The 26,387-nt window shown below is 45.3% G+C and overlaps 1 protein-coding gene across 1 annotated transcript in view; it reads left to right on the forward strand.

Moving 5' to 3' along the window:
- The window catches only part of KCNK13 (potassium two pore domain channel subfamily K member 13), a gene marked incomplete at both ends in the record, with an annotated part of 127,234 nt that overhangs the window by 99,856 nt on the left and 991 nt on the right, over positions 1-26,387 (forward strand). The gene's annotated exons all lie outside the window — the stretch shown is intronic.

Below are 26,387 nucleotides of genomic sequence, written 5' to 3' on the forward strand. Positions count from 1 at the left end.
GGTGTTCAAGGCCAGGTTGGACAGAGCCTTGGGTGACCTGGTTTAGTGTGAGGTGTCCCTGCTCATGGCAGGGGGGTTGGAACTGGATGACCTTAAGGTCCTTTGCAACCCTGACTATTCTATGATTGTATGATTTGAAGCCTGTAGGAACGGGATCGTGAAACCAGACTGTGTTAGCTTATACTGTAGGCAGGAGGCATGTGTGTCTGGATACATGGAGGTGGCATAGCTGAGCAGCTTGCATTGAGATGGCATAGGTTCCCCAGAGCAGGGAAGGCTGTGCTTTGGTATGAACCTCACCAAACCTACCAGGGAGATTGGCGCTGAAATCCAGTAATTCCTTAGTGGCGTCCTCACTGATACTGCTACCTGAGCTAACTATGTTAAAGCTGACCCGGGTGTGTCTAGAGACCTTGGGGTGTTACCTCAGTCACAACTGGAATGACAATCACACCAGATATGTGAAAGTACCTTCAGAACGTCTATACTGTAGGAGACCAATGCATCTCCTGAGATTTGCATTTACTGCAGTGTTTTTTCCTAGTCGCCTTCTGTAGTAACCTACCTTCATCGTGTTCACTGTTGCCTCTAATTGAGACCAGGAAGAGCTGGGCTCTGTGGTGCACCTCACTGTGAGGGGCAATCTGCTCTGCAGTGGAGGTCACCAGTTTGCTGATGGGGTAGGGTCTAATCATGGGAGCTAGAGATGGAGAGAGCTGTTAGGTCATTTACTGCTCCCTCCTTTTGCTTGTATGGGTGGATTTCTCAGATGGCCCTCTCCTGTGCTGGGTTAAGGGGCAGTAGTACGTGAACTAAGGTAGTGACAACCATCTGCTGCACTGCAGAGACTGGGAGTACCTCTGGGATTTTAAACATACATAGACAAATCTGTAGAGAAACAAATTTGGCAAACAGAGCATTGTTTGTACACAAAACTGGTGTTTGACTGGATTTAGCCTAAGAACGTTTGGTGCCGTTACTTAGGGCCCAGTTTTGCTCACAGCTTACGTGTTGTGTGGTATGTTAGCCAACAGGCAGTTACTTACTTTTCAGTTAGGATTTAAAGAGGTTGAGTGTATTAGATACTGCTGACGTGGGTGAGTGCCTCCAGAGGTCCCATCCAACCAACATTTCTGTGATTCTTGGGGCCTGTTTTCTAATGTAGAGTTTGAAGAATGGTTCAGCGGAGAAGGAAGCGAGTGGCATGACTTACTACGCTCTGAATAGATCAAATGAGGTTGTATTAGAGGTAGTGAACACACAGACGGTCATATGCGTATGTAGTTACGGTTCTATGAGAGAACGGTATCTGTTATGGAAAAGACAGCATCTTTCTTTTGGGTTTGTCTAGGATTAGATGTACCCTGAGCTGCTCAAGTAAGAGATATTTTGGCCTGCAAAATTCTGAAAATACAGAAAAGGTTGTTAATGGGGGAAAAAAACCCCAAAACATTAGAATTGAATGTAGGCTTAATTTTGATAACCAAGAAATAGTATGTTTTGAAGCCATAACAAATAATAGTTTTACTAAAAGGATATTATTCTTAACTGATCCCATACTGAAAGGAACAGATTTGTGGATTTGAAGGTCAGCTGAGACCCTACTGTTCACCTAGTCCAGTGTCACATGTAACATGGTAAATGTAGGTTCCTGCATCTTGCCAGTAGCTTGTGGTCAGCTAGAAGGGTGTGCTGCGCTTGGGTCCTGAACAATGGCCCGCTGGGCTGTGACTGCGCAGAGAAGGTTTGACAAGTCCTGAAGGATTTGTTTAGTTTGCTCGGGAGAGGCAGTGGTTACGAATCGCATGTTTGTTACAACACTCCGAATGAATTGAAGGAGACAAGGAATAATACAAGGTAAAAGTGAAAACATGGCAAAGCCACGTAACAAGCAAAATCAAATTTGTTTAACCCACGGGCCTCCCGGAAGCCAGGAAAAAGGGTCAAACTCCCATCCTTTCCAGGTGTGGACAGGAACGTGAGCCGATTTTTGGATTCCGGATGTGATCTGTTTTATTAGTTTTCCTTTTTGTGACTACCTTTTCCTCCTTTTCGAATGAGCTGGGGGGAGTACCTCTGTTCTTCGTGTCCCGTCTTCCATGTTGCTGGTGGACCAGATTTCCCCCTCTTACAGCCAGCTCTTCAGCTGCACCTGTCTGCAGCAATTCACGGGGTAGGAATTCCTGGGCAGGAATTCCTCGCACCATTCCTGCAGGTAATGGATGGAAGAGTCTTGGCTCTTTCCCGCTCGTCCCTCAGGCAATGGTGGCTGGAGTCCCCTTTCAGCTTCTCGCACCCTTCTCCCAGGCAATGGATATTGGAGTCTTATCTCAACTCCTCCCATCCATCTCTGAGAAAAGAGAGAGGTGGAATTCCATCTCAGCTTCTCATAGCAATCTTTGAGGCAGTGGACAGTGGAGTCTGATTTTGGATCGGTCTCTGACAAATGGGCTTGCAAAAAGATGGAGAGCTCTTTGGAAGAGTCGGTTCAGGGATAGCCAGACATCTGAGTTTTGCTTGCACCGTGCTGTTCCCTTCTCCCTGAATCCCATGATGAGTTATTGGGGTATTCCATTTCTATTGTCTTCCATTCCATGACTATTCCATTTCATTCCACTCTATTCCATTCCATTCTGCCCTGCTCCGCTCCATTCCGTGAAATTGCATTGCATTCTATTCCGTTCCATGCCAGCACCTGGCAACGCAGCAGTCACAATGCCCCAGGACAGCATAAAAGGGAGCAGCCTGCTGTGTCCCCTGGCAGAGGTGGCAGGGGGCAGCCCTAAGACATCCCAGAGGAAGGGCTTGAGCTTCTGGAGTTAGCTACAGGGGGCTCAGGCAGGAAGAGGAGCGGCTGGTGGAGGCTGCTGGAGGTTCTCGGCTGCAAGGCCAGCTCGTGGCGGTAACAGCTTCCTGGCTCATGGGAGGGACAGCAGGCCTTTTCAGCTGGATAGCCATGGCCAGAGCATAGGAATGTCTTCTTGAGGAGCACCGTAAAGCTCAGCATCCTCATCCCGCACAGAGCCAGGGGCAGCAGCCATAAGCAATAGGATGCAGAGGTGTTTCCAGGGATCGCAGTGCTGCTGTCGGAAGCCCCTGAGGTGGCTCCAGGTTGAGGAAGAATAGGGCTTGGGTATCTCCTGAGAGGCGTGACCAGCCTGCGGACCAGGAGCAGGTCCTGCTCCCATGCTCAGGGATAGCCGATCGCCAGTGCTGGGGTCAGGAAGGAATTTTCCCCCGGGGCAAATTGGCACTGTTCCCAGGGGGTTTTTTGCCTTCCTCTGAGCACGGAGCAGGACCAGTTGTCAGGGCTCCTCTGGTCCATTCTGCTGGGTCACTGCCTGCTGCTCATGCACCACGAAGGTGGCCCCTCGTGTCCTGCAGCTTGGGGGGGAAGGCTTTTTTTCCCCAGGGAGGACCTGCGAGTGTCCCTGGGGTTTTTTGCCTCCTCCGCAGCCGAGCACAGCCCCTCCATGGGGCTCCTTTGTGCTATCGTGGCCCAAAGGCTGCTGCTCGTGCTCCACGCAGGTGGCCCTCGTGCCCCACATCTGGGGGGAGGAAGCTTTCTGGCCTCCCAGGGTATTGCCCGGGAGTTGCTGCTTGTCCTCTGTAGCATTGAGCACATCCCCTTGTCAGGGTTCCCCTTTGGACTCGGTTCTTGCCTGCTGCTCTTGCCACCTCCAAGGCACTCTCGTGCCCTGGCTCTCTTTGGCTCCATTGCCCAGTGCAAGCTTGGAGTGAGTGGGAGCGAGCTCTGCTCTTCCCTTAGCTTCATCTCCCTGGGGGTACTGCACAGCAGCCTGTGCTTGGAAGGGCTCCAGCCTTGCTGCCCCATCAGCAGTTGCCGCTCTTCAGCTCTCCCTGTGTGCAGCACCAGCGCCCGGCAGGCACGAGAGCACTTTTCATGCATCCCTGGCCAGGAAGCGCAGCGAACGAGCGAGTGCTGGAAGTCAGTTGTGTGCTTACCCTCGATAGGTGTCATGCTTTGGGAAATACCCCGTGCCACCAGGCCCCTTCTTCTTCTACTTCTTCTTGCACATTTGTGTGTGGTCGGTGACGATGCTCTTAAATAATAACATCAAACTGTCCTGTTGTATATAAGGAAGAAGTGTCCGGGTGCCGTTAGGGCGCTGAGCACGGGAACCGGTTGCCTAAAGAGCTGCGTGTGTGCTGCTTCCCATGGCGATGTACAACGCCATCACGTTGTACAGACCCTTGGATGACATCCCATGGCGACGTGCGACGTACGACACCACGTTGTACAGACCCTTGGTTGATATCGCCTGGCGTTGTATAAGACCAGGCTGCCCCGAGCCTTGGGCAACGTGTTTCTCGTGTGAGGCGTCCCTAAAAACGGCAGGGTGGTTGGAACAAGGTGCTCTTGAGGTCCTCTCCAAGCCTAACTATTCTGTGATTCTAGGATGTCATGATTCTAAAAGAACATAAACTATGAGAAAGCAAACCAAAATCAAATGGAATAATAAAATAAAAGCTTGTTTCCACATGAAAGCTGTGTGATTTGTGTTCTTGAAAGTGTTTTTGGAGCTGAAAACCCCGGACATTGCAGCGAAATCAGTGTCACTGTTATTCAGCTCAGGGTGAGCGTAGGGAATAGAATGGAATGGAAGGGAATGGAAGGGAATGAAATGGAATTGAAGGGAATGGAATGGAATGGAAGGGAATGAAACGGACTTCACTGGGCTGGACTAGACTAGAATGGGTACTGGTTAGGCTATGTTAGGCTATGTTACACCTGCAATTATGCATGACAAGTGATGCCCTAGATGTAGGGCATCCACCCAGGAGAGCAGCTCTCTGCAGTGCAGGTCCCAGAGCCATTCAGGAGACAGGGAAAGGCCCAGCTACAACGTGGCTCAGGCAGGGACTGAAGGCCACGGGCTGAGCTGAGGCACATCCGATGGGCCCTTGGCAGGAAGTGGTGAGGTGGGGGTCCCAGAGGAGATGGGTCCCAGCTGCTGAGGCCTTAGAAGACCCCCAGAACCCTGGCAGAAGTAGACCTGCTCTGCTCAAGGCTCTCCTTTAGACACCGATGGTTGGCCACTCTGGGGACAAGAGTGTTGGGGTGGATGGATCTTCTCTCTGACAGAGTGCTGTTGTTCTCAGGCTCTCATGTTTCAGCCTGTTTTCCCAAGGGAAACAGCTCAGGCATTTCTAGAAATGAGCACGAGGAAATAAGGCCAGGTTCATAGGGAACTGAACAGGTATTGCTCACCTCAAAAAGATTTGGACCCGTTTGGTTGAGGAGCGTGTCGTGCTTCAGACTGAGGCTTCGAGCCTTGCTAGCATCAGAGATGTGGAAACCCAGCTCAACTGGGTGAACGCGGAAGACTTGCAAAGAACACATTCCACACCTGCTTTCTGCAAATCAGATCAGATGGTCAAAGCATCTCGAGACAATCCACAGCTCTTACCCCATCGGAAGGTGCACACCTCCTTCCCAGAGGGTGGTAGAGTGAATGCCTTGGCTGGGACATGGTATCCAGTGCCTTCTGCTAGTGCAAGGCATACCTGCCGTATGAAGACAGGCTGAGAAAGTTGGGGCTGTTTAGCGTGGAGAAGAGAAGGCTGCGTGGAGACCTGACAGCAGCCTTCCAGTATGTGAAGGGGGCCTATAAGGATGCTGGGGAGGGACTCCTCATTAGGGACTGTAGCGATAGGACGAGGGGTAACGGGTTCAAACTTAAACAGGGGAAGTTTAGATTGGCTATAAGGAGGAAGTTGTTTACTGTAAGGGTGGTGGGGCACTGGAATGGGTTGCCCAGGGAAGCTGTGAATGCTCCATCCCTGGTGGTGTTCAAGGCCAGGTTGGACAGAGCCTTGGGTGACCTGGTTTAGTGTGAGGTGTCCCTGCTCATGGCAGGGGGGTTGGAACTGGATGACCTTAAGGTCCTTTGCAACCCTGACTATTCTATGATTGTATGATTTGAAGCCTGTAGGAACGGGATCGTGAAACCAGACTGTGTTAGCTTATACTGTAGGCAGGAGGCATGTGTGTCTGGATACATGGAGGTGGCATAGCTGAGCAGCTTGCATTGAGATGGCATAGGTTCCCCAGAGCAGGGAAGGCTGTGCTTTGGTATGAACCTCACCAAACCTACCAGGGAGATTGGAGCTGAAATCCAGTAATTCCTTAGTGGCGTCCTCACTGATACTGCTACCTGAGCTAACTATGTTAAAGCTGACCCGGGTGTGTCTAGAGACCTTGGGGTGTTACCTCAGTCACAACTGGAATCACAATCACACCAGATACGTGAAAGTACCTTCAGAACGTCTATACTGTAGGAGACCAATGCATCTCCTGAGATTTGCATTTACTGCAGTGTTTTTTCCTAGTCGCCTTCTGTAGTAACCTACCTTCATCGTGTTCACTGTTGCCTCTAATTGAGACCAGGAAGAGCTGGGCTCTGTGGTGCACCTCACTGTGAGGGGCAATCTGCTCTGCAGTGGAGGTCACCAGTTTGCTGATGCGGTAGGGTCTAATCATGGGAGCTAAAGATGGAGAGAGCTGTTAGGTCATTTACTGCTCCCTCCTTTTGCTTGTATGGGTGGATTTCTCAGATGGCCCTCTCCTGTGCTGGGTTAAGGGGCAGTAGTACGTGAACTAATGCAGTGACAATCATCTGCTGCACTGCAGAGACTGGGAGTACCTCTGGGATTTTAAACATACATAGACAAATCTGTAGAGAAACAAATTTGGCAAACAGAGCATTGTTTGTACACAAAACTGGTTTTAGACTGGATTTAGCCTAAGAACGTTTGGTGCCGTTACTTAGGGCCCAGTTTTGCTCACAGCTTACGTGTTGTGTGGTATGTTAGCCAACAGGCAGTTACTTACTTTTCAGTTAGGATTTAAAGAGGTTGAGTGTATTAGATACTGCTGACGTGGGTGAGTGCCTCCAGAGGTCCCATCCAACCAACATTTCTGTGATTCTTGGGGCCTGTTTTCTAATGTAGAGTTTGAAGAATGGTTCAGCGGAGAAGGAAGCGAGTGGTATGACTTACTACGCTCTGAATAGATCAAATGAGGTTGTATTGAAGGTAGTGAACACACAGACGGTCATATGCGTATGTAGTTACGGTTCTATGAGAGAACGGTATCTCTTATGGAAAAGACAGCATCTTTCTTTTGGGTTTGTCTAGGATTAGATGTACCCTGAGCTGCTCAAGTAAGAGATATTTTGGCCTGCAAAATTCTGAAAATACAGAAAAGGTTGTTAATGGGGGAAAAAAACCCCAAAACATTAGAATTGAATGAAGGCTTAATTTTGATAACCAAGAAATAGTATGTTTTGAAGCCATAACAAATAATAGTTTTACTAAAAGAATGTTATTCTTAACTGATCCCATACTGAAAGGAACAGATTTGTGGATTTGAAGGTCAGCTGAGACCCTACTGTTCACCTAGTCCAGTGTCACATGTAACATGGTAAATGTAGGTTCCTGCATCTTGCCAGCAGCTTGTGGTCAGCTAGAAGGGTGTGCTGCGCTTGGGTCCTGAACAATGGCCCGCTGGGCTGTGACTGCGCAGAGAAGGTTTGACAAGTCTTGAAGGATTTGTTTAGTTTGCTCGGGAGAGGCAGTGGTTACGAATCGCATGTTTGTTACAACACTCCGAATGAATTGAAGGAGACAAGGAATAATACAAGGTAAAAGTGAAAACATGGCAAAGCCACGTAACAAGCAAAATCAAATTTGTTTAACCCACGGGCCTCCCGGAAGCCAGGAAAAAGGGTCAAACTCCCATCCTTTCCAGGTGTGGACAGGAACGTGAGCCGATTTTTGGATTCCGGATGTGATCTGTTTTATTAGTTTTCCTTTTTGTGACTACCTTTTCCTCCTTTTCGAATGAGCTGGGGGGAGTACCTCTGTTCTTCGTGTCCCGTCTTCCATGTTGCTGGTGGACCAGATTTCCCCCTCTTACAGCCAGCTCTTCAGCTGCACCTGTCTGCAGCAATTCACGGGGTAGGAATTCCTGGGCAGGAATTCCTCGCACCATTCCTGCAGGTAATGGATGGAAGAGTCTTGGCTCTTTCCCGCTCGTCCCTCAGGCAATGGTGGCTGGAGTCCCCTTTCAGCTTCTCGCACCCTTCTCCCAGGCAATGGATATTGGAGTCTTATCTCAACTCCTCCCATCCATCTCTGAGAAAAGAGAGAGGTGGAATTCCATCTCAGCTTCTCATAGCAATCTTTGAGGCAGTGGACAGTGGAGTCTGATTTTGGATCGGTCTCTGACAAATGGGCTTGCAAAAAGATGGAGAGCTCTTTGGAAGAGTCGGTTCAGGGATAGCCAGACATCTGAGTTTTGCTTGCACCGTGCTGTTCCCTTCTCCCTGAATCCCATGATGAGTTATTGGGGTATTCCATTTCTATTGTCTTCCATTCCATGACTATTCCATTTCATTCCACTCTATTCCATTCCATTCTGCCCTGCTCCGCTCCATTCCGTGAAATTGCATTGCATTCTATTCCGTTCCATGCCAGCACCTGGCAACGCAGCAGTCACAATGCCCCAGGACAGCATAAAAGGGAGCAGCCTGCTGTGTCCCCTGGCAGAGGTGGCAGGGGGCAGCCCTAAGACATCCCAGAGGAAGGGCTTGAGCTTCTGGAGTTAGCTACAGGGGGCTCAGGCAGGAAGAGGAGCGGCTGGTGGAGGCTGCTGGAGGTTCTCGGCTGCAAGGCCAGCTCGTGGCGGTAACAGCTTCCTGGCTCATGGGAGGGACAGCAGGCCTTTTCAGCTGGATAGCCATGGCCAGAGCATAGGAATGTCTTCTTGAGGAGCACCGTAAAGCTCAGCATCCTCATCCCGCACAGAGCCAGGGGCAGCAGCCATAAGCAATAGGATGCAGAGGTGTTTCCAGGGATCGCAGTGCTGCTGTCGGAAGCCCCTGAGGTGGCTCCAGGTTGAGGAAGAATAGGGCTTGGGTATCTCCTGAGAGGCGTGACCAGCCTGCGGACCAGGAGCAGGTCCTGCTCCCATGCTCAGGGATAGCCGATCGCCAGTGCTGGGGTCAGGAAGGAATTTTCCCCCGGGGCAAATTGGCACTGTTCCCAGGGGGTTTTTTGCCTTCCTCTGAGCACGGAGCAGGACCAGTTGTCAGGGCTCCTCTGGTCCATTCTGCTGGGTCACTGCCTGCTGCTCATGCACCACGAAGGTGGCCCCTCGTGTCCTGCAGCTTGGGGGGGAAGGCTTTTTTTCCCCAGGGAGGACCTGCGAGTGTCCCTGGGGTTTTTTGCCTCCTCCGCAGCCGAGCACAGCCCCTCCATGGGGCTCCTTTGTGCTATCGTGGCCCAAAGGCTGCTGCTCGTGCTCCACGCAGGTGGCCCTCGTGCCCCACATCTGGGGGGAGGAAGCTTTCTGGCCTCCCAGGGTATTGCCCGGGAGTTGCTGCTTGTCCTCTGTAGCATTGAGCACATCCCCTTGTCAGGGTTCCCCTTTGGACTCGGTTCTTGCCTGCTGCTCTTGCCACCTCCAAGGCACTCTCGTGCCCTGGCTCTCTTTGGCTCCATTGCCCAGTGCAAGCTTGGAGTGAGTGGGAGCGAGCTCTGCTCTTCCCTTAGCTTCATCTCCCTGGGGGTACTGCACAGCAGCCTGTGCTTGGAAGGGCTCCAGCCTTGCTGCCCCATCAGCAGTTGCCGCTCTTCAGCTCTCCCTGTGTGCAGCACCAGCGCCCGGCAGGCACGAGAGCACTTTTCATGCATCCCTGGCCAGGAAGCGCAGCGAACGAGCGAGTGCTGGAAGTCAGTTGTGTGCTTACCCTCGATAGGTGTCATGCTTTGGGAAATACCCCGTGCCACCAGGCCCCTTCTTCTTCTACTTCTTCTTGCACATTTGTGTGTGGTCGGTGACGATGCTCTTAAATAATAACATCAAACTGCCCTGTTGTATATAAGGAAGAAGTGTCCGGGTGCCGTTAGGGCGCTGAGCACGGGAACCGGTTGCCTAAAGAGCTGCGTGTGTGCTGCTTCCCATGGCGATGTACAACGCCATCACGTTGTACAGACCCTTGGATGACATCCCATGGCGACGTGCGACGTACGACACCACGTTGTACAGACCCTTGGTTGATATCGCCTGGCGTTGTATAAGACCAGGCTGCCCCGAGCCTTGGGCAACGTGTTTCTCGTGTGAGGCGTCCCTAAAAACGGCAGGGTGGTTGGAACAAGGTGCTCTTGAGGTCCTCTCCAAGCCTAACTATTCTGTGATTCTAGGATGTCATGATTCTAAAAGAACATAAACTATGAGAAAGCAAACCAAAATCAAATGGAATAATAAAATAAAAGCTTGTTTCCACATGAAAGCTGTGTGATTTGTGTTCTTGAAAGTGTTTTTGGAGCTGAAAACCCCGGACATTGCAGCGAAATCAGTGTCACTGTTATTCAGCTCAGGGTGAGCGTAGGGAATAGAATGGAATGGAAGGGAATGGAATGGAATGAAATTGAATTGAAGGGAATGGAATGGAATGGAAGGGAATGAAACGGACTTCACTAGGCTAGACTAGACTAGAATGGGTACTGGTTAGGCTGTGTTAGGCTATGTTACACCTGCAATTATGCATGACAAGTGATGCCCTAGATGTAGGGCATCCACCCAGGAGAGCAGCTCTCTGCAGTGCAGGTCCCAGAGCCATTCAGGAGACAGGGAAAGGCCCAGCTACTTTCCTACTCAGGAAAGCCCTGAGCTGAGGCACATCCGATGGGCCCTTGGCAGGAAGTGGTGAGGTGGGGGTCCCAGAGGAGATGGGTCCCAGCTGCTGAGGCCTTAGAACACCCCCAGAACCCTGGCAGAAGTAGACCTGCTCTGCTCAAGGCTCTCCTTTAGACACCGATGGTTGGCCACTTTGGGGACAAGAGTGTTGGGGTGGATGGATCTTCTCTCTGACAGAGTGCTGTTGTTCTCAGGCTCTCATGTTTCAGCCTGTTTTCCCAAGGGAAACAGCTCAGGCATTTCTAGAAATGAGCACGAGGAAATAAAGCCAGGTTCATAGGGAACTGAACAGGTATTTCTCAATTCTTTGCGTGCGGCCATTCAGCCAGTTCTTTATCCACCGAGTGGTCCACCGATCAAATTGATATCTCTCCAATTTAGAGACAAGGATGTCATGTGGGACAGTGTCGAATGCTTTGCACACGTCCAGGTAGATGACGTCAACTGCTCTGTCCCTGTCCATCAGTTTTGTAGCCCCATCATAGAAGGCCACCAAATTGGTCAGGCAGGATTTCCCCTTGGCTTTCACCAAGGACCTCCTTGCTTTTCATGTGCCTTATCATGTCTTCTAGGAGAATCTGCTCCAAGATTTTGCCAGGCACAGAGGTGAGACTGACTGGTCTGTAGTTCCCTGGTCATCCATTTTCCCCTTCTTGAAAATGGGGGTTATATTTCCCTTTTTCCAGTTGTCGGGAACTTTACCTGACTGCCATGATTTTTCACATATGATGGCCAGTGGCTTAGCAACTTCATTCGCCAGCTCCTTCAGGACCCGTGGATGGATTTCGTCAGGTCTCATGGACTTGTGTACGTTTAGGTTTTTAAGATGGTCTCGAACCAGATCCTCTCCTACAGTGGGCCTAGGGTCTTCATTCCCACTGTCCCTGCATTCGCCTTCCAAGACTTGGGTGGTGCGGTCAGAGACTTTGCCATTGAAGACTGAGGCAAAGAAGTCATTAAGAACCTCAGCCTTCTCCAAATCCTGGGTAGTCAGTTCTCCCGATATCTTCTGAAGGGGGCTTACGTTGTCCCTAGTCTTGTCTTTTACTCGCTACACACCTATGGAATCCCTTCCTATTATCCTTAACATCCCTAGCCAAGTTCAATTCTAACTGGGCCTTAGCTTTCCTCACCTGGTCCCTAGCTTCCCGGACAACATCCCTGTATTCTTCCCAGGCCACCTGTCCCTGCTTCCACCTTCTATAAGCCTCTTTTTTCCTTTGAATTTTCCTGAGCAGCTCCCTATCCATCCAAGGAGGTCTCCTGGCCCTCCTGCTGCACTTCCTTCTAGTTGGGATGCAACACTCCTGAGCTTGTAGCAGGTGATCCTTGAATAACAACCAAGAGTCTTGGGCCCCCCTGCCCTCTAGGGCTGTATCCCATGGAACCTTACTAAGCAGGCACCTGAAGAGGCCAAAATCTGCTCTCTTGAAGTCCAGGGCAGGGAGCTTGCTGCATGCTCTTCTCACTGTCCTGAGGATCTCGAATTCGACCATCTCGTGGTTGCTGCAACCAAGGCTGCCCTGGAGCGTCACATTTCCAATGAGCCCTTCCCTGTTGGTGAGCACGAGGTCAAGCATGGCACCTCTCATTGTTGGCTCCTCTATTAGTTGTAGAGGGAAGTTGTCTTCCACACAATCGAGGAACCTCCTGGATTGCTTGTGCCGGGCTGTACCTTCACTCCAACAGATGTCAGGGTGGTTGAAGCCCCCTTATGAGAACAAGGGCCTGCGAGCGTGAGGCTGTTCCTATCTGCCTATAGAGCACTTCATCCACAGATTCCTCTTGATCAGGCGGTCTGTAACAGATCCCTACAGTAATGTCCCCCATCGCTGCTCTCCCTTTAACCTTGACCCACAAACTCTCTGTCGACTGCTCACCCATCCCCAGACAGAGTTCCATACTCTCCAGCCTATCCCTAACATAAATAGCAAACACTTCTTAAAGCAAAGTTTTATTCAAAGTGAAATTTTAAAATCACATCTTTAAAATGTAAAATAATATATAGATACTGAGCAAAAAGTATTTTAGCCAATTTTTGGTTTCTGGGAGGCCACAGAGGAAGAGGCAGTGGGGGCTTTTGGTCACATTCACCGTGCGTGGTAGAGATTTTCAGGTGATCCTAGAGATTCTGGAAGGCAGCAATGCTCAGCACACAGCAAAATATGGCAACAGTAGGTCAACCATAGTTTTCATTAAAGTATCAGCACTCCAGGAGCTCTAATAGTCTCAGTGAAGCTGAGTGTATTGAATGATTACTAAACAGGTTTTGGTCTACAGCTCCCTTCTGTTATTTCATGAAATATTTTTGTACTGGACCAGCTAATTTGGTCATTCATCATTTCAATATTAGTACATACTCAAATCATGCCATACTCCTAAAGCAGCCTGGTGTGTCTTGGTTTGGCATTTTTTTTTCTCTTATTTTGCCCTTGTGGGAGTTTGGCAGTTATTCTGCCTATTCTCTTGACCAGGTTTAATTTTTCCTGGTTTACTTCATTCTGCAATGTATGTATTGAGAATTTTTTGAAAACACAACAACACAAAAGCTTAATCTTTTCCTGTTCACTTAAAACGCTCCTTTGGAGACTGTCACTTATTTTTCTATCTGTTAAGAAAGTTGCTGTGACCTTGAAACCATTCATTTCTTCAGCTCCTGTCGGGGTGAAAAATATTTTCTATGTAGTTCACAAGTCTTGTTTGCAGCAAAAAATGAGCCTCTAACGGAAGTCTGATAAATTCTCTCTATATAACTACTTCACTGACAGGCTTTTTATTTTAAAAGAGATCCCTTTATGACACAGGCATTTGGACCCATTTTTCAGCATGTTCATTATATGCAGTATCAAAGCACCATTTTCTTTTCATGTATGGCAAGCTGGTTTGGACATGGCTTTCAGGAAGCCATTATAGAGAAAGACTGCTCAGTGACCTTTTAGTGCAGAAAGGTCTTGATAAATGGCCTCAAAACTTTCAGATTTATTTTTGCAGTTAGCCACAGCACTGGTCACTTAGAGTCCTGAGAAATCCTATTATTTAATAATGTGTTTCTTTTCCAGAGTAAAAAGTGCTGATCAGGTGGGGGATAAGCATTGTAAATGATGAGGTTAGAAGCATTTAAACCTGTTGTCAGTAGAGGTGACATCTTCAATACTTCCAGAAAGAGCCAGGACTTTACTTTGTCATTTTGTCAAGGGTTTTAAAATGAACCAGGTATATTGTCTGTGGAGTTATCCATGCACTTCTTCTTCCCCTGGCAGAATACATTATGAATATATTTAAATAGGTGATGCTTCAGTTCCTGGGGTAAACATATGTAGTAAAAACATCCTCAGCTTCAGCATTTTCATAAGCAAAATGTGAAAAATAATTTTCCTTAAATGTAGTTATTTAACTGTTCAGCAGTAACAGTATCAAGTAAACAGTGAGACATCTGTGAAAAAGGTATTTACAAAGCAGGGTGTTGTACACAAGCTGCCAACAGCCAAATCTCTCTACTTCCAGGCTTAACAGCTTCCAGAAGACTGGGGAAAAACTATCTTCCAAAATAATCTGAAATCTCTGGTAGTATTCTTGTGATAAATTTCTCTGTGCTTTTAAAAATGTCTTTCCTTCGTTTAACACCAGTGTTTGAAATGATGGGCCTTTCTTCAGTAACTGTTTCTTGGCACAAAGGCCAGGACATAGTCCGAGGTTAGATCTTTCAGACTTCAGTAAAGTCGGTATGTTGCACTCCAGAGTCCATGCAATCTCTTTAAAGTTCAGCCAGGTATTTCTCCCAAAAGTTTTTACTGTTATATTTTTTAGCCATATGATTTCAACTCAGTGATTGTCATCTCTTCAAGTAATCTGTCAGAGAAGAACTCACTTTTGAATTCCGGGAGGCATCTCCTTTGTTGGGCCAGATACCTGTGGGCAGAGGTGAGAGCCCCACTGAAATGGCTTATTTTTCCAAAAGCAGTGCAGTATTTGCTCACAAACAGAAGCTGTTAATTCATTTAACGAACTTACAGAGAGAAACCTCAGAAAGTAGAGAGAAAGCAAAGAGTTTCTGTGGGTCTCAAAGGTGTTTGGGCATTTAACTTTTAATCAAAAGTGTTTCAGAAACAGTTTCACAATTTCTCTTCCAAAAGGATTCACTTCATTTTTATCTTTGCGTGTACGAACATCTCATTTCCAGACATCATGGGAGTATAATAAATATCTGACTGAAAAACTTGTCATCCCATCTGTCCTCTGGATGAATTCCTGTCCTACTGGACACCTGCTCTGCATGGTAGACCCTGCTCCAAACAGGGCAGATGGACTGGCCAGTCTCACCTCAGCAATCCTCTGATTGTGATGTGCTCAGTACATCACTTGTCCAGTTATATTAGAAAATGCCCAGCGTTGTAGCTTTTGACCACACTGTAACAATTTGTCATCATGTTGTTCAATTCTAACCTCCTCTGCATGCTTGTGGTGGTCTTGTTTGTGTGGGTAAGGCAGCTGATATAGAGATTTTGAGTATGCTTGATGCAAAAGAGAGCAGGATTTGTCATCATCCAGATATGTAAGAAGAGAATCAATCCTTGCAGTAGGTATTGTGTTGTGATTTTTTTAACATTTGTAATGGCACAATACTTTGCCAGCAAGCCAAAGTTGCTATGGAGGATTTGAAGATTTGGAGTAGTTGAGTGTGAACCTCCCTGTCCTATTTTACATATTGATCCTTTTTTACATAACTGTTTGGATCTGTAAAATCGTTTGAGTAGGCTTAATCACTGAACTTGGGCTTGTCTGAGACATATGCCACTAGACCTGCCATTAAAAGAGCATCTCTGACTTCACAGAAAGAGACACCTGCATTACAGTTAAGACATCCATGAGCTGGGGACTTAGCAAGTCCTTGCCTTTTGAAAAAGCCAGACATTTCATAAACAAAGCTACACACCTTGTCATCGTGTGGATAGAAGCCAGCACGTTGTTTTGACAATGACTTACTCTTTTCTGTAAGCCAAAATTCATTGTGCTCTCTATTTCTGTCAATCTTACTTGATTTTGTTGTTGTTGTTTTTTCTTTCTTCTCTGTGGTGTCCTGAGTTTGTCTTGACATTTTTGCACCTGTAACGCAAATGGCAGTAACGCTTTTGTCGGTGACGTGTTCTTTGTAGTAGCCTGGCATTATTCAGGTTGAGCAACCTGATCTAGTGAAAGAGGACCCTGCTCATATCAAGGTGATTGGATAAGATGATCTTTAAAGGTCCCTCCCCACCCAAACTGTTCTGTGATTCTATGATTGCTTCACAAATTCAGGTTTTATTTCCAAGTGTCCATCTGTCAGCCCTCCCAGCATAAGTTTTTGCTTTCAAACTGTCAAAAAGTGTGAGAAGTCTCCTTTGCCCCCTTCATAACTCCCAGCTTTTGAGACACAGATTAATGGATAGGAAATTTGAAGGTGATAAAACAGGTTATTAGTTCATTATTGCAAGCACTCACAGAATCGTCAGTTCTCCATCACCACTTCTGCAGTGACATTTACTGACATCTCTGATGTTTGCTGTAAGCATTGTCTGCCAGTTTTTCTCATTTTAATCACAGTGTTAATATTTGCTTCTGCTTTTATAAAGACTGTTTCAAAAACCTCACTATATACCATACCAACAGCCTTTTCTATGCAGTGTATGCTTATGGCCCCTGCTTTACATTTGCAGTCTTTGCAGCACCTGCTTGGGAACTGTGAAATTTTTGTCTTTATTCTTAGCATTTTAGGGCTGTCTGTTAGCCTCCAAGGAACTAAAGCTGTGTTTGTGCTGCCTTTTATGCTGTACTCCTTTGATCTGTCCTTCAGTTTGATGTACCCAAGCATCAGGCTAACCTAATTTTCTGGTGAGGTTTTCCACAGCAGTGAGGTAGCAGTGCTGAGGCCCTTGCCATGTGGTGGTTCTGATAGTGATGGCTTCCAACCTTCCTCTCTGCCATCAAGATAAGGCTTGAAATTGGTTAGGAAAAGGTAATCACACACAAACACGCATGCACATGTTACACACATGCACACGTTACACATATGCACACGTTAACATGTTTCGTCATGTTACCAAAACCCAGTTTTCCTTATCTGTGTCTAGCTTCCTTACAGCCTGTAATGCTGGGCTTCCTTGAGCTTAACACAGCTGAAATCTTTCTGCTTTAGTTGAACCATAAGTGACACTTGCATAAAATTGTTCTGATTGTGTTGGTATTTAAAGCCAGGGAACAGCTTTCATTGTAAAGAAACCCCTTCACTAAAATGCCACTAACAGTGTTTCCCCAGGCTCATGGTACCAAGAGGATTCAGATAGACACGACATTTTCTCACTTATTTTTTTCCACTGGAGAAAATGAAAAAGCCTGCCTTGCTTCCCATAGATTTACCCCTAATGAGAAGGAACCCTAAAGTTTTGCTCCAGAGGAAAGCTGTATATGCCAAGAATAAAATTCACAATAAGCAAATCTAAACCAACCTTTGACAACTCTTAAAACAAAGGCAGATTTATGCTGCCTAAAAAGAAAACTTTAGTGTAGATGAACTTATAGCTTTATCAGTACACAACATTATGTTCCTGTTCCTTAATAGCTGAAGTTATTGTGTTTACACAGACTGACTGACAGACTGAAAGCAAACCCTTAAACAGTGTTAATTACATTCACAATTCAGACAAGGTATTATCCTGCCAAGATGATTTATGACTTGAAGTTACTGCTTATTGTTAGTAAGGTAGACTATTCAACTGAAGGAAAGGTTTATATACATGCATGTGTGTGTATTCATCATATACACACATGCCTTTATGACACAGATATAATTAGATACATTTTTCAGTTTTGCATGTATATGAACACATGTATGTTCTCTTAAGTGCCTTCTGCTGCAAGGAACTGAGACAGATATTTTTAAATCCCTTGTTTCAGTCATACTTCAAGATCTTTAGGTCTGGTTTTGATTCTTCACACGTCACAAACACTTCATACATACAGAGTACGCAGCATATACCTGTCTTCTGAACATACTCTTCTGGGATCAGTAAAAGAAGGCCAGTATTTTAAAGCATTTTTTTCCTGTAAATACGTCTTTACAGAGACTCTTTTTTGGTGCTAAACATTAACCAAACATACAGTGCAACTTAGACTGTTACTGTGTTTCTCAATCACCTTAAATTTAAAAGTATATGCCTTTGGCTTTAAACTGAAAAGATTTCTCTTGTGATTAAAATTTTGATTTATTTTTATGGTGGTTGTTTTAACAGGAATGGAGCTGGTGATGCTACTATTTTTTTTTTTGCTGTATTGCATAGAATGCCTCCTCAGCCATGGCATTTTTTTAACTGTGGAAAGGATCAGTTCATTCTACCATATTTCCTCATTGTTCCTGTGATAAATTTGCCTATAGCTTGGAGTTTATGATATTGCAGTGATTATAATTTAGGGAAAACCAAGCTAGTGTTTAGCAATCTGCTGACACACAGGGGGTGTCTGACGCTTTGTTGTGGTTGAACTTGTGTCACACCTATTTATGGCAGTTTTGCCAAGCTCTGGGAGGCATGTGGTGTCCACCCTGGGGAAAGGGGTGATGTGTTGGGTTAGTGGCAGGGTCAGATGAGTCTCCAGGTTTTGCTGCATTTGGGCTAGATGGATAGGTACACCCTCCCCTCGAGACACAGGCTGGGCATCCCTTCAGCACGTAGCAATCTTACTATTTTTAACTTAGTTTGAACAAGAGAAATGCTACTGCTTTAGTATCCTTCTTTTACATAGGCATCAAATAGACCTGTATTTTTTTATTGTAAAACGTAGGGCTTCCATTTCTCCTGAAAGAAATAGCAAAAAGCTGGTTCCAAATAGACTCAGACAGTGGCCTCTAGGGCGGCAGCCTCTGCCAGAGACCCGAGACAGGGGAACAGGATCACTAACGTCTTCACTTGCTAAATTTTAGTTGATCCTACTTGTCCACAGAATCAACAGTTGTCATTATTAGCCATACCAAGGTATTAGCTGCTAAGCACACTTTGGCACAGGGTTTCACATTATCTTTGGGCCAAGTTTACACCCATCAAAGCTGGGCTTGGTGTCACCATCCGAGTGTTTCCATGGAAGAGAGAGTGAAAGCTGGTGCCAGCAGCACATTTGCAAATGGCCACAGGGACTGAACCCTTACTGCCTTCCCAGGGGCTTGGAAGTGGTAGTATAGATGTAATCAAGCACTCAACTACTCCTGCAGCTCCAGCAGAGCTACTGATGTTAGTTTGCCTTTTAGAGCCAGCCAAACTATTGGTGGATGTCTTTGATGGGTGTTCAGGCTGGACCAGATGTAGTGTTGCACCCATATACCCATATACCTCAAGTACCTTTCCATATGGCATATTAAAATCAATATTTAATCAAATATTAAATGCAAATGCTTTAATAACATTCAAATTATGTCATTAGATAAATGTTTCCATCTTTTAAGACTAAAAAAAGCCTACACAAACCTTTAAATGGCTGTTCAACAAGTTGCAAAAAAGGTTTGAAAATAATAATGTCTTTTTGAAACTGAGCGTTTTAGTCCTGTTCTTCCCTATAGTAACACAAAAGGTGTACAGACTTACAAATTTATCTAGAGGTGGTGGAAGGACACTGAGCATAGCACCTCAGGCTTCAAAAACTACAAAAAAATTATAAAGGGAAAGCAGAAGGTAGGTGTAAAATATTTATACATGGAATTTATGATAGCACGGGAGCTGTAACAAGGCTGCATACATTTCTTACACAATACCTGGAATAAACCTTAAATAAAATATAACCTTAACTATATAAAGCAGAATGGCAAGGTTTCTATAAATTATACTATGTGAAAACTTACAGTAATGAAAATGACAGAGATTTTCTCCCCCAAAGGGTCATGTATTATTTAAGGGCTACACAGACGTTGTAACAGAGGTATCAGCAAAGCTATAAAGATGTCTATTGAAATTGAATTTTTGTTATATTTTTCATCCAAAGTTGTTCTTCTTTTTTTTACATTTTTTTAAAGTCTTTTAGATTTCTTAACATTGGAAGCTTTTTTTAAGTTAGGTTTCTGTTCAAGGCAGAACATGCAGTTTGTGTATGTGAAATGAGAGAAAGGCAGTGACAGGTACCCAGCTCTCCGGACAGGTTTTAACAGTTACTGAGAGCTGCACTTTGCTGTGTTAAAAATAGACATAGCCTCACATGCACCAACGCAAAACCAGCTTTCCTTACGCTCTCCAAACCAAACCAAAGCCTAAGATTTTGTTTTTTCCACTCTCAAAGTCCCATTCACATGCTCAGCATGACACTAGCATACCTCCATGTTGCGAGACTGGGTTTACAGAAGGCTCTTGTCAGAGGCAAAGAAATGTTATGCACAACCTTTTACACAAGTCTTACATCTCCCTGATGGCACAGAATGAGCACAGGACTTGTGCAGTCCTTGAAGCAGTCTGTCCCTCTTGTCCTTTGGCTATATTGAAACAGCAGCAAGAGTCCTGTCTGCAAGGTTTGATGACTCCCCAGACAAATTAGAGAGGGAAAAGAAATCTCAATATATATGAGAAAGCGTAGGTTGTACCTGGGTAACTATATTGGTACATCAAAACATCTGATATCATTAGTTCATTAGTGTAAACATCAGTATTGCCCTTTAGGAATGGACTTAACCATGCCAGGAGCTCTGCAGGAGGTTACATCTTTCTCAGCCTGAGCACGACACTGCAGGTGCAGACGTGCGCAGAAGGAAGCAGCAGCAGCATCACTCAAGGCAGGGTCCCAGATCACCAAGCAGCCAGTCACTCAGCATAGCTGTGTACCTGCTGATACAACTAGGCTCTAATAGCCCTAGAGGCATTTCCAGCTTTGTTTTTTTTCTTCACAGAGTGCTTGGGGTGCCTGGGCAGGAGGTACAGAGCTCATTCAGGCAGGCATATCTGGGAACAGAAGAGCATGTAGCACAAGGGAGCTCTGTAATAGCCATACATCCCTCCCTTCCTGGGCAGGCTGAGTATACTCAACCAAAGGTTCTCCACCACGTAGCCATCTGCACAAGAAAATAGTGTCACCAATGAAATAAATGCTACCACACATCAGGCTGTCCCAAATAAAATATTATTGTGTCAAATAATTGTTGCAGTAAAGGAGAGTTTCAGTACATGGCTAGCTTATTCTCCCCTCCTTTTCAGAGAGAAGGTCAAGATGTTGAATGGTTGTGACAACACGTATGGACGTATGTCTCACCAGCCAGCCACACAGATGCTCAAATGCTGAGTTTCCACTGACAGGAACTCAGAGATGTGTACATGCAAGTGTGTTTGTGTGTGATTTTCTGCATACACTTAGCAAAATGAACCTCACTAGACATTATTTTTCATATCAGAAATCGGACCTAAGCCCAAGTTTACTGCTGTCAGGTACCTGAGACAACACCATGCCTGCTTCCATGGATATGTCTTCTCACACAGAGTTCCACAGAAATATGTCTTTTTCTTCTCTTCCTGGGACAAAGGACTTAATGTCTTCGTTCCTTTCCAAAGCAGGACTCAATTACAAGCTTGCTGACACAGGAGTGTCATAAGGGGAGTGATGTGGCATCACTTGAGAGCACTTTAGCTACTCCTAGAAGAGTTCCTATGAGTGACAATTACTCCAGCAGAACTAAGAGTTTTGCTAGGACTGCTTATTCTGCTCAGCACCCGAGTAGGTTATTACGGCAGAAGTGGATTTTGACAAATTATTTGTGTCTGCACACTGTAGGAACAGTGTGCAGTACAGGACATTTTCTCAGTAAAGTCTTTCAACTACTCAGAGTTCTTTGAAGTCTCTTAGAGTTGTTTCTTCTGCCTCTCCTTAGAAGCACAAAATATCCTTACATTGATAGTTCAGTGCAGAATGTGTCTCAGGGAAGGCAGGTCAGCATCTTTGCAGGTATCTAGAACTGTCTATATTTCTTTTTCCTAATGAGCATTTTCTTGATAATCTTTCACTGTAGTTCAAAGTCTTGGTCTTATTTAGCTTGGTTCACACCTGGCATGATCCTCAATCATTTGCTGGTGACCATTCCACTAGTGAAATTCATCATTTCCCCAGTGAGTCATAACCGAAGTAGAGCTGATTGATAGAGAAGAACAAGGAAAAGAGTTGATCAAGTAAATAGAAAATGCATTAGGAATACAGACACAACATCAGAGATAAACAGCTCTGACCGTAGGCTAAGCTGGAGAGTTGTTTCATGATGATATTTATATTTCTAACATTACAATGATTCATTATTGTTGCTACAGTGTTGCCCCCTCTTTTTACTCACTTCCTCTTTGTGGGAAGGGCAGGAGCAGTGAGCTGCACATATTCAAAAGGAAATGAAACCTCTCAGAAGACAGATGTATTTTGCAGAACAATAGAAAGACCCAGTATCATGGTCAAAAATTAACTGTAAAATCTGTACGTCTGTCCTAGTCTTCCTACACACGTTATATTTGGTGCTCCAGGCTTCATTCATGAGGAATTAGGATTGATGAACTGTCATACTCTTTCATGGTGTCAAGCATACCAGGAAATGAATACTGAAGGTTTAATTAATGTAACCTGTGAATGTCAGGACATCCAGAATCCAGAAGAACATGCCAAACCATGTGTCAAAGGCAGAGGGAGATGAGTGAGAGTAGTGATCCAGCATGCATCTATATTATTTGAAACACTGCAGTTGGGAGCGCTGGAGTAGTTTACAAAGGAAAAGATGAAATGACCTAATATTGACCTGGAGTAGGCGGCTGGATTCCCTGAATGTGTGTTGTATGTGTGACATGCTAGGGGGTGGGTGGCCCGAGTCCCCTGGGCTGTTCTCCTTGGCTGTGCCTGAGGAATGGGATGTGATGGGGTTGAAGGACACAGGCAGGGCAAGAACATCTCTGTGGTACTGCTGTACAGCCTTGTGATCCTGGAGGTCTGGCTTTTGGAGCCTGGTGCTTGTTTTAATTCAGCTTTTCCAGATTTTCAGAGGTTGATAAAAGTATTGAGGAGAGAAAATAGAGAACCCAGGGTTTCATGTAGAGTAGATTAATCATAGAAAATTGAACCCTGATTCCTCTTGTTAGATTTCAGTATAACCATGTTCCTGTTAGATTGAGATAAATTATTCACTTAATGTTGTTTAATATTTACCTTCTATCAGAGGATTCTGCTTTAGAACTTCCTGTTGGACCTCAGTCATTCTTATCAAACTGATAAGAATTACAGCTGCTTGCTTTTCTTTAGTTATACCCAGGACTTGCTTTGGGAATCATGAAGCGTGTTTATGTTATCCTATTGATGTGTTTGCACTTTTTAATTTCTCTTTTGGATAAGTAACCTGTATCCTCCTGGAATGTGGATCCAGAGGTGGATTTTAGAGCACTTTGCAGTAACAGCCTTCACAATGTAAGTTTTGCTGCCAAGACAAAATCTACAAAATTGTAGTAATTTTGTATTAATCTCCACCTGTCAGCCACTGCTTTTATTTCCTCTTTTATACAATTTCATAACTTCATTTTGTATTTGCTTCCCAGTCTGCAGCTTAACTTCTTGCTCTTGCAGTGTTAGGCTGTATGGATCAGGCTGATGTTCTAATTGCTCACTAAGTCATTTGCCTTCTATATACCTGACTGTTAGTTTCACATCTATTTCTCATATTTCAGTAATCTCTTTCAAACTGTCAGGACTGCGTTTTTTCATGCAGGACTTATAAAAGAACTCAAAATGAAACTGCCGCTTAACCAAGTGTGGTTTATAACGTTAAGTCAGTTTTGGTGGAGGGAGAAGAAAAGATAGCAAGTATAGCAACAATTTGTAGAGAAAGCTGCAAAGATGTTTCTGGGAACCATAGGCCAGTGAGTCTGTCTTCCACAGAGGCACATTAGGGATGTGTAAACAAGAATATAATTAGTGAGGAGAATCAAAAATGTGGTACAGCCTTTGCAGAGGGAAGTCAACTCTCACAAACCCAGCAGTGTACCTGGACATACAAAAAGCTTCTTCACAAACCTATTCATCACAGCCTCTAAAGAGATAATTTGACTATTAGTGAAATATTGCATTCTACTTCAAGATAATGAAGCTTTTAAAACTCTAAGGTTTTTTTTTCCATTCTTTTTATTTCAAACTGATTTTTTTTTTTTTAAGAAAAGGTGATCGATATTTTGAAATGAAAAGTTTTGTCATAAAAATGCCAAAAGAAAAGATTTAATTTCATTTCAGTTGTTTCAGCCTTTTACAGTTTTGCCCTCCTTCATATCTTGGCTGAAACAATTCACCAAATTTATCTGGATTTATGAATATGTCAAACACCTCAGGATTCCGCCTGGAAAAATATGTACTTACTGTCAAACAAGTCTTAGTCTATAATACAGTATCCCAGTATAATCCCAGGTGTAACACAGTGATGGTTAAAGTTAACCAGGCATAGTGTGGCCCAGTACATGGAAATAAGAGGCACTTTAAGAACTGAAATTATTTCTGGGACTAAAAGCTTACAGCTCAATTTTGACAAATTGTCTTTAAAAGAAAATATTTGTTGAATTAATATCTTTATACTGCTTTCAGGTTTTCTGTTTCAGTGCTTCTGTGGAAATGTTAGTATTGATTGCTACATTCTGAGATTTGTAAATAGAAAAATGAATGCAAAATTACATTTACTCCAGGAGGTAAAAAGAGTGCCCCTCCTGAAGAGGAGGAGCTCGCACAGGACAGTCACACTTAGAGGCTCGCTGCCTCTCTGGGTCAGTGTTCTGCATCTTTTGGGTTTATAGTTCACCATGCATTTCCCATCATGCCTATTTGGGTGCTTTTGTAAAGTGGGTTTTTACGCACACAACTGAGCTCAGAGACAGAATCCAAGTGACTAAACAAATGAATCCGAGGAGCTCAGGCTCTGGCCATCAAATCAGCAGCAGGATCCCCAGAGGGGCCTGTAACAAGCAACTCCAAGGAGTAATGTCGTACGGAAGGTGTGACCCTTAACTGCATTTCTCTTGCCAGGGCATTTCCCTGTGCTGTGAGAGATACATGCCAGTCCCCGACACTGTTCACCCTAATGCCAGAGGCTCCCCACTGTCCATCTCTGCCCAGCACCCACTTCTCTTCTTCAGTGAACAGAGTGGTCCAGGGACATGACAGCCCCCACCTCCTCACCACCAGCTGCTTTGGGCAGATCCCACCAGCTGCAGAGGAGTTCCTCTTATCCATTGGTCTTTATGTGTCTGTCCACGGAGTGGAGGCCATGACTTGCATATAAGCCATGTTGCACAGAAAATAAGCATCAAAACTGGGATCAGGTCATGGAGCAGAAGGGGAAGGTAGAAAATGAATGGAAATACTTGTTTGCCAAGGGGAACAACAGGAAAAGGTTCTTGTCACAAAGAACATTTTGTCTATGTGGCTTGTGTCTTACCATGCTGTTCCCCACAGCACAGAGCTGCAGTCCAGCTCTCTCTAGCACAGAAATTTGATGAGGAGGCTGGCATCAAGCAGGTCCTCTGAATGTTGAGGTTTAGCTGCGGATGCAGGCGGAGGTGCAGCAGTTCCCAAGAGCCTGTGTCTGGGGCTGTCTGGGGCTGTTGATCAGAGAGGGTTGTGCCCAGGGCTGAAGGCGAGGGTTGTCACTTAACCGTGTGAGGCAGCACCAGTGTTAGGGAAGAATTTCTGCTGGTAGCAGGTTGCCAGTGAAGGAAAGACGAGTGCAGTTCAGCACTGTTGGAAACATGGTCTCTTCACGCTGCAGTTGTCTGTCTTGAAGCACAAGCTTATCACACCAAATAAGATTTCCTTTATTTCCTACAGCTTAATGGCTTTATTTCATAATTTGCATCTCACAATTACAAACAGACGGAAGCAAATAACTGTGTCTCTTGTCCAACATGATTTTTCTTTTCTCAAAGCAATATTGTTTTGGCTTTATTGATCAGTTATGTAATCCCTTATTAATCCTAATAAAACAGCAGCAAACTTATTTATCATGAGTATTGCTCCAAATTGCTCAATGATGTTTTGGATATGCTTTTTATTCTTTAGTAATATCTTATTAAAGGAAGATTGTCTTATCAAAAGTTTTAACCAAAACAAAAATACTATTTGTAGGCTTTAGCCTAAGAGTTGTAGGCTGTTTAGTTTAGCACAGACTTGAGCTGTGTAGTGGGACACAGAGAAATAGTACAGCTTCAGTGCTGCTGATTTTAGAAAGGGCTGATAATGGGTGACAGACACCGGGGTTAGATGCTGGGTGCTGGGTGCTCTGCCACCTGCGCTTACAACAGGGAGCTAAGTGAGGCTCAGGAATATTTCACCTAGTGTTACAAACATTTTGTGGGGACAGACCCCTGCAAGGCAAGAGCCACCTTTGGGTCAGGCCCATGGTGCAGAACAGCATCAGAGAGAAGGAAGTGGGTGCAATAACCCTGAAGCCTGGAAGTGCTCCAAGGGACAAAGAGGGATGGAGTGAGCCTAGCAACTAGACCAAAACTCAGACCTACACTAAACTCTTCTTTCCAATGTGTTTTCTTCTGTTTTTTTGTTTCATTCTGATTCTGAAGGAAATGTTGGCATTAGTTTCCTTCCCCTTACTGCTGGAACACAGCCAAGCACAAGGGGGCAGGAGCTGGGGAGAGCGTCATTTTTTTCC

Source organism: Psittacula echo (genome assembly GCF_963264785.1).
Source record: "Psittacula echo genome assembly, chromosome: 5".
NCBI lineage: Eukaryota > Metazoa > Chordata > Aves > Psittaciformes > Psittacidae > Psittacula > Psittacula echo.